General features: G+C 40.4%; 1 pseudogene; it reads left to right on the top strand.

The window, feature by feature from the left end:
• The first annotated feature begins 243 nt into the window (after positions 1-243).
• LOC114290544 (VQ motif-containing protein 4 pseudogene) lies at positions 244-766 on the top strand (annotated as a pseudogene).
• Positions 767-12,646: the final 11,880 nt, after the last annotated feature.

Genomic DNA, 12,646 nt, shown 5'->3' with positions numbered 1-12,646 from the left:
GATTTGGTCCTTTTTTTTTTTTTCCATTTTTTTAAACTGTGTGGACGAGAGTGCCCTTGGTTTAATGTGGGATTATGTTTGCTGGATCAATTCCTTTTTTTGGAAGCATTGCTCATTCTATCACTGTGTGTGTGCGTGTAACAGTGGCTGCTGTGTGTGTGTATGTGTATCATTGTGTGTGTGTGTGTATCATTGTGTGTGTGTGTGTTGTGTGTGTGTGTATCATTGTGTGTGTGTGTGTGTGTGGGTGTGTTCGTCCAAGCAGACACCACCACATTCAAAAAAGTAGTCCAAATGCTGACCGAATCATCAGAAACAGCAAAACAAGCCTCGAAACCCTCCTCCGATCCACCACCACAGTCCTCCCAAAACTACATACCCCCAATCAAAATAGGACAAAAAAAGCAAGGATTCAAGCTCTACGAGAGAGGGAATAGCCTGAAGATGATCAACCCTTTGATTCAGAGTTCTGGGTTTTTGATCGGAAACCCTGAGATCTTATCGCCGAGCATACTAGATTTTCCATCGCTGGTTCTGAGTCCTGTGACGCCATTGATTGAAGACCCATTTAACAAGTCTTGTTCGCCATCGATTGTGAGTTCTTCTTCGGAGGAAGAGAAAGCTTGCACCCATCGCCCAGAACTACGACGCCGAGAGGATCGGAGCCACCGCAACTTTTGCCTCTGTTTCCGGTGACATCGCCCAGAGTTTCAGAGTCGTCGTCTTCTTGAAGATGATGATGAAGAAGAACAAGTGGGAATCGTTGTAATGTAAATGTCAGGATTTGTTTTGTGCGGTTGTTGAAAACCTTTGGTCTTTGATGATTGTGTGTGTGTCTGCCTGTGTGAACCCCCAAACACACCAACCCAGCCCAAAACAAAAACCCCTTACAGCGCTTTGCCATTCTGTGACACCCTCTCAATGTATCACATGCAACACATCACACATCCATTCACTAATTATGCACGTGAGACACACATGCACCACACCCAATTTTTCCCTAACAGCCTTATCAATAACGGTTAAATGAGGGTAATTATGTCCTTCACAATTGAATGGGACTAAATGGTTTAATAGAATAAAAATGGGATCAACTGGTTCATAAGTTCAAATTTTGGGATTTATTGGTAAATCTCCCAAACCTCAAATTTAACAATTAAATCACATTTTGCTATCAAAAATAAAATAAAATAACGGGGAATTTAAACATGAGAGGATTTTAAAATAGGACGAGGAATATATTTTTCTTTGAAAATAGAATTTTATTGGTACTAGAAAAAAACAATTTATTCATGTCACTTTTGCAAAATGAGATTATTACTTTTTTCACACGGTAAAATGTTAATAGGTTAATAAAATTAAATTACAACAATATGTTTTTGACTTGAATCTACGCCTTCGTTTGGTTTTTATTTTGGGTTAAAAAAGCACAAAAGTCCAAAATAGTCTATATAATCTAATAAGACAAAATATTACATCTAAACTATAATCATTGCACATTTTCTCTCATAAAAGTAAAAAAAATAAAAAAATCTAAACCAAACAAGACTAAAAAAGTCTCAACATAAAAAAAATTGACTATATTAACCAATACCAAATGAAGCTTAAGATATCATTTCACTGGTACCTAAGTAGTATCTCATGATCACATAGACTATAGTTAAAATGAGATTTAGCCTCCGTTTGGGAAGTGGGTTGGCATTTTGACTTTTTAACTTTTTTGACTATATGAGCCTGGACTCAAAAGCTTAGTTTGGGAAGGACTTTTGGCTTTTTGACTTTTTTGATTTTTTTGTGAGAGAAGAGTGTAATGATTATGGGGTTGGATGAGATGTTTTGTTTGTTGTGGCTCATGAGCCTATTTTGTCTTTTATGGCTCATTGAGCCAAAAAAGCCCAATGAGCCCTTACCAAACCAACTCTTAGTCGTGTTCAATTTATCAAAAATGAGATTTTTATTGCATAGCATGCCTTTTATATTAGTTTTTTTTAGGTATTGTTTGGTAATATTTAGAGTTTATAAAAAAATATTAAAAATATATATGTTTATTTTAGATAAAGTCAAAAAACATATTTGGTACACAAATACTCTTAAAACTTATTTTAAAAACAAGTGGAAGGGTTTGCCTGATTATTGATGGTTAGAGACGGTAAACGAAGATGGTTGTTGGCTTGTTAAGGGTGATGACAAAATATGGTTTCTAGACATAGGAGATAATGACCAAAGGTGGTTGCCACTTATAAGAGCATCTCCAACCCAATCCTCTCACCAAGAGGATGAAAATAAATTTTTTTATTCAAAAAGTGAATATAGAGTACATCACTATTCATTCCAACTCCAACCATAAACCTTCATTTTCTTCTCTAATTGTTGATGCCGTGAAAACATGGTTTAGAATTATTCTGCATTGCTGAAGAAAGTGGCAGGGGAGACATGAATGTTGATGCCGTGATGAAGGTTTATGGTAGACTTGGTAGACTTGGATTATTCGACATCCATAATCTGTAAATCACTTCTGAATTATTCGGCATCAACATTGTAGAATTATTCTGCATTTTCTTCTCTAATTTTCAACAATCTGTAAATATTTCCCTCCAAAATTAACCATCAATTTTCCCTCCATCAATTTTCCTTACCATCTATTATTTTATAGAAAAACCAAACCCTCATACAACCAAAACAAATGACTGTAGAGCTTCTGAAATAGAAATGGATGCTGAGTATAGTCATGAAGAAATGGAACACTGTTTTAACATCCCAATCTACATCCCATTGCTGTTTTAAAGAAAATATTTAATTTAATACAATTCTGTATATATCAGTAGTATCTACATCCCATTTCGGTAGTATCAATTGTTTTAACATCCCAATCTACATCCCATTGCTAAATATTTAAAACAATTGGAATTGGTAGTATCTACATCCCAACAGTGGAAGATACATCCCAATCTACATCCCATTTTGGTAGTATCAATTGGTAGTAGCTACAATTGGTAGTATCTACATCCTAACACTGTTTTGACATATATTTAGCAATGGGATGTAGATTGGCATCTGTATTACTGTATTTAGTTTTGTTTTTGTTCATACAATTCTTTGTATTACTGTTTTAACAAATATTTAATTTTAAAATTTTTGTATAATATATTTAATATTATACTTATTTTAAAGGTATGATTTCATACTTTTTATTGATATCAATTTTATAAAAATTAAATTTACACATTAAAAATTATTTCAAATATAATAAGAAATATGGAGTGAATAGTGTTTTAGAGGTCTCCTTCATTTTTTTCATCCTCCCTTCATATTTGAAGGATCAATCCATCTTTCTTCATTTGGGAGGAAGAAATGAAGGATGGGTTGGAGCTCAAAATTAGGAAGGATCCTTCATATTTGAAGAAATGAAGGACGGGTTGGAGATGCTCTAAGAGGTGATTGGTGGTTGCCAAAGGTGGTTACTGGCTGCAGAATGTAGTGGCCCAAAGTGGTTGTTGACAGTCAAAAATAGTGGCTAGCTAACTATCAAAGTGGTGGTTGAAGGTGTTTCCGACAAGAAGTGATGGTCAAAAGTGGCTACTGATGATGTGAGGTGGTTGCTGACTGCTAAAGTTAATGACCAAAGTGATTGTTGGAGGATATCATTGGTGGTGGTGATTGGTAATAGCGATGAGTAGTGGGAGGTGGTTGAAAGAAGTGGGAGTATGAGAAAATTAAAAAAAAAAAAAAAAATTAAACAAGTGAAACTATTTATCAGAGGTCATATTTTGATATCCAATATTATAAGAGCATTTTTGATTCACAAGATTAATAGTGAAATATTAATAATCCTATTAAATTAGTGTGGTATTTACTATCCAATTGGATTAATAATCACACCTCTACCCCATTACTAATAATCTTACAAATTTATTTGATTAATTATCCATTAGATTAATAATTCTAAATTAAAATATTAAAATTAATTATCCATTAGATTAATAATTCAAAACCAAAATATTAAAATAAATATTAAATAATTAGATTCACGGATTAATAATCTCAATTTCATACTCTAATCCACGTAATCAAATATATCCTAACAGTATACATGTGCTATGCACGAAAAGTCTTTTTAAACTCTTTGTTTGTTCGTTGGTTCGTTCGGTTTTTTTTTTCCCCCTTAAAATACATCCGTCTTTGTGTCTCAAGAATATAAACTCAAGAAACTAAAAGTATGGTGCAAATGGGTAAAAGTACAATGTAAAAAGCATTGTAGTTTTTTTTTTTTTTTTTTCTTATAATTTATGGATGCTACTTTTTTTTGTCAGCTAATTTTAGATGCTACGCTATAAATGATTAAATGGGTCATGAATATGATATTTTTAGCCTTTTGTTTTATATATTTTTATTTTTTAGAGCTCAAAAAACATATATTGAATCGTAGTTTTTTTATAAATGAAAATTAAATATAATATTTGAGCATGTTATTTGATTAAAAAAAAATTATAAATCTCCTTGTTACTATTTAGAGATTTCAACTGTACATGTTAATAAAAAAAATTTCTAATACATGATTTTCAATTTTATAGAACTACATGTCTAAGTATTCTTATTAATTATCAAGAAATTATCAATGTCATATTTAAAAATATTTAATCATTTAGGAGAAAAAAAGTTATGAATTTTTTTATAATAAACGTTATGATTATTTGTAATGTGTGTTATGATATTTTGTAATAAAGTTATAAATAGTGAATTTATGATGAGCATCCAAAAGTTAGGATTAATAATGTTATGAAATTTTATGATTTTTATTATGACATTTTAAAATTTTGTTATGACATTTTTCAGTTAAAAAAAGTTATAATTTTTGTAGTGAAAAAGTTGTAACATTTTGAGTTTAAGTTATGAAATTTTATGAAAAAATTATAAAAAACATACCATATACACCTTACTTAAGGTGCACATCGTAATATCTCCCTATAATTTAATATGTTTCAAGTAACTCAAGTTAGAAAAGTAGTTTAAAAACTGAGAGGGTAATTTATGTGTAAATTGGGCCGAGCTGGGTAATGGGCCATTCTGTGGACCGCAGTAAGAAGGGCTGAGGAAAAGGGCCTAGAAGTTAACCCGGTCCAAGAAAGCTCTACAATTAGCTCGGTCACCACACTCAGAACGATAACAGTTAGCTCGGTCATACCATATTGAGCCGAAGTATGTTGAGCTTTCTTCAGAACCTTGCTATTGGTTAGCTCGGTCCAAGCTCGATGTGATTAGTACAGTCTCAGACAACCCAGTTGGAATATGTCAAACCGAGGTACACGCAGTGAAAGGAAGAACCGAGCTAGTGGGAGCTCGGTCTAGTCTGCGGCTTTAGCATGGCCATGTTATCTCGGTCATATTGACATCCAATCGTGGTAGAACCATCTCACTTGGTTTAAGCAGTGGGGGGGTGTTGAAGGATAAGCATTATCTTTTAGGAAGGTGATTCCTAGGAGGACTCTACATGGAAGAGTAAGAGTCCTACTTGGATTGTGCCACGCGGAACCTATAAAAGCTCATAACATCACCTATGGAAATGTAACACAACTTTGATTCTCGAACACACAGAGCTTTTGCCTATTTGTCTATTTTGCTGACTTAGACATCAGAGAGGTATCTGGCACACACCCGCCGGCTAGCTCACGTTTGTGTTTTCAGGGAGTAAAACGACGATGTTTGGAGGAGCGCGAATTTGATCAACAGGATTATACGATAAGATTATTTCTTGCTCGTACAATTGGCGCCGTCACAAAACCTCTTGATCAAAGTTTTCCTCTCTAGATTAGACACAATGATGCACAATAAAGATTTTTCGCAGTCCGTCATTGACAGGCAAACCCCAGAGGGAGGTGGGAGGCGCGAAGGCTTGCCTTCCATCCCTCCTATGGCAGATCTGGAGCCCCAGCGACAGAATCCCCGGAGGGATGCAAGGGGAAGACGGGGTAACAGCCCTCGTCGCTCATTAAGTCCCGATAGACAAAAGAGGAGGATCAACCCTCAAGTTTTGGAGGATCAGGTAAAGGAGCAGGACGAGTTAGTCAGGAAGATGGCGATGGACATGGAATTGATGAAGCGCCAGATAAAAGAGAAAGGGGTGGCGACAGGAGAGGGGCGCAAAAGTAATACGCCTCCTCGCCACTTTGAAGATCGTGGTAGGCATACCACGCCATCACAAGCAGAGAGTAAGAGTCTTAGAACAGGCGACACTCAATCAAGGACTTCCAGAACTCGTTACTCCAGGTTTGAGAGAAAGAGATCATTAAGGTCTTACACTGAGGGAAGCACCTATCGGCCCTCACATATGCACCAGACATCATCCAGGAAAACAGAGTTGCCTAGATCGTCCGCCTTATGGACTGTGCTTGAAGAAAGGGCACAACGGAAGGAGGATGCCAGGGCACGTTACCCACATAGAGTTTCAGCCCTTCAGCGGTTGGCTCCTCGGACGCATGGAAGCATCGAAGTTGGAATGCCAATACCGCACCTTACCTACGAACTAACAAATAAAGCATTGGCAAGGCTGCATAGCTCGCCGTTTGTTTCAGCGATTGAGAACGCACCCTTACCTTCAGGCTTCATCCAGCCTAAATTTACGGCTTACGAGGGGAAGACAGACCCTTATATGCACCTAGCCACTTTCGCCAGGTCATGGCAGTATACCGGCGGAACGAGGTTTTGATGTGCATCCTATTCCCATCCAGCCTTGGTGACCTAGGTTTAACCTGGTTCGAAAGGCTACCAGAAGGCAGCATAGCCTCCTGGGCGCAATTAGCGGAGGCGTTCGTGACAAGGTTCAGAACGAACACTAAGACACCAGTAGAGATCGATCAACTACTCTTCATCGACATGGGCGACAAGGAAACGTTGAGATCCTACAACAGTCGTTATTGGGAGACCTTCAACCAGATAGGAGATTGCCCCACAAATCTCGCTATCGCGCAATACAAAAGGGGTCTTCAGGCTGAGGGACTCAATTACCATGACGCCCCTCCTCACAATGGAAGCCTTAATGGAGAGGGTACACCAGCACATTCGGGTAGAGGAGGATAGCACCCGTGCTAAAACAAAGTCTAGTACAATCGCAATACCAGATAAGAAGACTACAACAAAAGTCAACATGGTAGAACGTCCAAGCAAGAACGGGCGAGGCAGGCGAGACAACGGAGAAGACCAAGATAAAAGATGGTTGAGAGTCTGCACTGCCATTACCATGGTATTCAAGAAACCAATCTACCGAATTCTCAGTGAGATACGTGATGAACCTTTCATCAGATGGCCAGCTAAGCTGGGAGAAGCGCAAAAGGACTACGACGAAAGATCTCGGTGCACCTTCCATAAGGAAAAGGGGCATCGCACTGAAAATTGCACGCCATTGAGACAGCATCTGGAGGAGTTAGTGGCAGCTGGTCACTTGGAGCGGTACATAGAAGGAGAGACGCAGCCAGCCCTCCAAGACCATGATCACCTAAACGAAACACCGATTGACGCCCCACCTCAAGGCGTGATAAACGTAATACATGGGGTATTCGAGCCTGAGCGAGTATGTGAGCTCAGAGGAATGATAAAGAAGGCTGAGCACTTAAGGGAGGTATTAAGTGCGCAGCCCACTATTAAAAAAGGGAGAACAGAGGCCATGAATGTCATGTCTTTTTCAGACAGAGACTTGGCAAGGATATATTGCCCTCACAATGATGCACTGGTCGTCACTCTCTGCGTCAAAGATTACGACATCAAGCAAATTTTGATCGACCAAGGGAGCTCATGTGAGATAATGTACTATGAAACTTTCAAACAGTTGAAATTGGAGGACAAAGACTTGGCACTTGTTGTATCTCCCTTGATCGGATTCAACTCAATGCCAGAGTGGCCAGTTGGCAAGATTATCCTCCCAGTCAGAGCAGGAAGCATGACGAAACAAGTGGAATTCTGGGTATTGAAAGTCCCTTCCACTTACAATATAATCTTGGGGAGGACATGGCTGCACGCCATGCGATCGGTAGCATCAACCTACCATCAGGTAATGCGGTTCCCCAACGAAGCATTGCTTGGACATAATTTGGTCTCCATAGACCTCTTCAATTACTCCGGCTTCTTGAGAACAATGAATTGTTTGCGGATGTTGGCAAAGCTACTGAACAGAAGGCAGTGGAAGACTTGGTACAGGTAAGAATAGATGAAAAGGACCCGAAAAAGTTCTTCTTGCTTGGCTCATCTATGTTCAGCACCGAGAGAATAGAGGTCATGGAATTCTTGACTTCTAACATCGAAGTGTTTGCCTGGACGCCGTATGACATGCCTGGCATTGACCCAAACTTCATCTGTCACCAATTGAATGTCCACCCAACTGCAAGACCAATCATACAGTGCACTCGCAGATCAGCACCCCACCACGCCGAGATAGTGGCGGAAGAAGTGGGAAACCTTCTAGAGGCAGGAGCTATCAGAGAAGTGCACTATCCCAAGTAGATATCCAATACAGTAGTGGTGCCAAAGAAGAATGAAAAATGGCGTGTCTGTGTGGAATACAAAACAGTCAACAAGGCATGCCCAAAAAACAGCTTTTCCCTGCCACGAATAGACCAACTGGTAGATCTAATGGCAGGACACAGTCGACTTAGCTTTCTTGATGCGTACAGAGGTTACCATCAGATCGCTATGTATGAACCAGACCAGGAGGTCACATCCTTTACAACACCATGAGGACTGTATTGCTACAAGGTCATGCCCTTTGGCCTAAAAACCGCAGGGGCAACATTCCAGCGAATGATCACCAAGATGTTTGAGCCATTGTTAGGCATAACAATGGAGGCTTACATAGATGACATGGTGGTCAAGAGCAAGGATGAAAAGGACCATCTCAGGGACCTAGGTGAAATGTTCCAGATCTTGAAGAAGAACAAGTTACGTCTTAATGCTTCCAAGTATGCGTTCGGCGTAGGATCAGACAAGTTCCTAGGCTTCTTGGTGACCAACCGTGGTATAGAGATAGACCCTTCTCAGATCAAAGCAATTCAGGATCTAGAGAGGCCCAACTCAGTAAAAAGAAGTACAACATCTCACCGGTATGGCAGCCGCGCTAAACCGGTTCATAAGTCGGTCGTTAGACAGATGTCGACCATTTTTTCAAGCATTAAAGGCCAAGTTTGAGTGGAATGAAGAATGCGACCGCGCCGTAGAAAGTTTGAAGGAATACATGTCTTCTCCACCACTGCTAGTGACCCAAATTCCTGGAGAAGAACTATTTTTGTACTTGGCAGTTTCGCAGCACGCAATTAGCGCAGTGTTGGTTCGAGCGGAAGGAATCCAACATCTACCCATCTTTTATGTCAGCAAGACATTGCTGGGCACAGAAACCAGGTACTTACCATTGGAAAAACTGGCCTTAGCCTTGATGATAGCCTCAAGGAAGTTGTCGCACTACTTTCACACCCACACCATAATCGTCCTCACAGCTTTTCCATTAAAAGCTTTGTTTGAGAGGGCGAACTTTTCTGGGCGAATCTTGAAGCCGGCAGTAGAGTTGGGACAGTTTGACATCAAGTTTCAACTCAGAACCGCGATAAAAGCCCAAGCTTTGGCAGACTTTGTCGTAGAATTCACACCAGGAAGTCATCACATCTGCCTAGTTGACTTAATGGGTACAACCGAAATAGGGATGGAAAGTGGCGCCAAAATAACGCAACCCTTAATACAGGATACCCAGCCACATCCCAGGACAGACCAGAGTGAACAAAATGAAGGAGAAACAAACCATGTTGCACCAAGCAAAGACCCATCGACAAATAAAGACTTGGTACAATCAGATAGCAAAGGGCAAATAGTAAGTGTGGACTTTGAAGAAAACACCAGCAACACTCAGGACCCCAAGGCATCATCCGATCCCTCTACCTGCTGGAAGCTATTCGTTGGAGAAATGTGGAAGCTCTTTGTGGATGGAGCATCCAACAGGCATGGAACAAGACTCGGCATAGTCCTCATCTCACCAGATGGCCTAGTAGTGGAACAGGCAGTCAACCTTGGCTTCCCAGCATCAAACAACGAAGCGGAGTACGAAGCGTTTCTGGCAGGACTAAAATCAGCACTCTACATAAAGGCCACCGAGCTAATGGTTTACAGTGACTCACAGCTGGTGGTAAACCAAATTTCAGGCGACTACGAAACAAATGATGAAAGGATGGCTAAGTACCAAGAGTTAGTCAGAAAAGAGATCATGAAGTTCGAAGTAGTGCGGATAGAATAGATTGGCAGAGAAGAAAACAGCAGAGCAGACGAACTAGCAGGCTTTGCTTCGATGGCAGATACATCCATCCCACATCCACTACTGATCGACTTCCTACCCCGACCAAGCATTGAAGAACTTGAAGTAGAAAAAGATATTGCGCCGGACTAGGCCTTTCATGGATGGATCCCAGCATAGTGTTCCTAAAAGACAACATTTTACCCGAAGAGAAGAAAGAGGCCAACAAGATAAGAGCAAAGTCACAGCAATTTTGGCTCTCCCCATCAATGGCCTTATACAAGAAATCCTTCACAGGACCTTACCTAAAGTGTGTCCATCCCAGCAAGGTCGAAGCATTCCTGTTCGAGATTCACGAAGGCGTATGCGGAAGCTACCAAGGGGGGAGATCATTGGCTTACAGAGCAATTTCGCAGGGATATTGGTGGCTTTACATGCAAGCAGATTCGGAGAAGTATGTCAAGAAGTGCGAGAAATGTCAGAAGTTCGCACACCAAATACATCAGCTAGCCAGAGAGCTTTTACCTTTAACTAGTCCATGGCCCTTCGCAATGTGGGGCTTGGACATCGTAGGGCCACTTCCAACAGCACCTGGCAATAGGAAGTTCTTCCTTGCAGCAACAGACTACTTCACAAAGTGGGTGGAAGTAAAAACACTAGCATCAATAAAGGAGAAAGATGTGAAGAAGTTCGTCTGGCAGAATATCATCACTCGGTTCGGCATACCCAAAGCACTGATATCAAACTACGGCACCCAGTTCGACGGCAAAATTTTTAGAAGCTTTTGTGAGGAGTATAAGATAGAATTCTACAACTCTACATCGGCATACCCCCAAGCAAATGGCCAGGCAGAAGCATCAAACAAAGTTGTCTTGGATGGATTGAAGAAAATGTTAGAGAAAGAAAAAGGAAAGTGGGTTGAGGAGCTTCCTCATGTTTTATGGGCTTACCGTACCACACCTCGATGATCAATGGGAGAAACACCATTCTCCTTAGCCTACGGCATGGAAGCAGTAATCCCACTGGAAGTTAGTCTCCCCACCATTCGAAGCGAAAATTTTGATCCAGACTTAAATGGAGAAGCCATCGCATTAGAGCTCAACCTTGCAGAAGAAAGAAGAGAAAGAACACTGGTTCACATCGCCTCATACCAACAGGAGTTATCCAGGAAATACAATAAGACCGTACATCCAAGGCAATTCAAGATCGGAGATTGGGTACTGCGCAAAGTAATGGGGAACACCCTCGTACCCAGAGATGGCAAGTTAGGGCCCAATTGGGAAGGACCTTACAAAGTGGTTGGATTAGCTGGAAAATGGGCATACCACTTGGAAGACGAGGACGGCAAAGCCATTCCCTGGCCATGGAACACTGCCAATCTCAAACTATTTTATTTTTAGCTTTTCTTTCAAGTATTTGTAATTTTTTATTTCTCAATAAAACAAGTAGTTCCTTTTCAGCATAGTTGTTTCCTTCTGTAAAAGATTGTTTTAGTGAGTTAGGCGCACTGAAAGCATAGTTGGCTGGAATAACCAACATTGCACTCTTTTTAGCTAAGATTAGGATCAGTGCTAAAGAGGTTAGCTAGAAAAACCAACACCCCTCCTAAGCCCAGGATAAGGATCCAGGCTGCAGGACGTTTGGTCGAAATAACCAAACACTTTACTCTAGGTTGGCAGGAATAACCAACTTAGAGGTTGGCTGGAAAAACCAACACCCCTCCTAAGCCCAGGATAAGGATCCAGGTTGCAGGACGTTTGGTCGGAATAACCAAACACTTTACTCTAGGTTGGCAAGAATAACCAACTTAGAGGCTAGCTGGAAAAACCAACACCCCTCCTAAGCCCAGGATAAGGATCCAGGCTGCAAGATGTTTAGTCAGAATAACCAAACACTTTACTCTAGGTTGGCTGAAAAAACCAACACTTATTGTTCTTCAGCCGAGATAAGGATCTAGGCTGAAGAGGTTGACTGGAAAAACCAACACTTATTGTTCTTCAGCCGAGATAAGGATCTAGGCTGAAGAGGTTGACTGGAAAAACCAACACTTATTGTTCTTCAGCCGAGATAAGGATCTAGGCTGAAGAGGTTGGCAGGTATGGATAGCTAGATTGCAAAGTTAAAACTGGGATAAAATATCTCGGCTAGAGAATTTACCTCGTTCAGATTATATCATAGACATAAACCGAACAGACAGTTGAAGAAAACAAGAGACGATTTCATTGAGAATGCAAATCAAGAGTTACAGAAGGGTGGGATTTCAGCCCGGTTACAGTTTTCTTTCCAAAAGTAAAAAAAAGAAGAAAAAACAAAGTCAAGCAAACAGGTTGTCAAGATCAGCATCCAGTTCAACTCAGAGCCCGATTTCAGTTGGTAGCTCGGTTG

The sequence above is a fragment of the Camellia sinensis genome, chromosome 9 (assembly GCF_055761805.1).
Source record: "Camellia sinensis isolate YWXY chromosome 9, ASM5576180v1, whole genome shotgun sequence".
Classification (NCBI taxonomy): Eukaryota; Viridiplantae; Streptophyta; class Magnoliopsida; order Ericales; family Theaceae; genus Camellia; species Camellia sinensis.
This window is presented reverse-complemented; position numbering and strand designations above follow the sequence as displayed.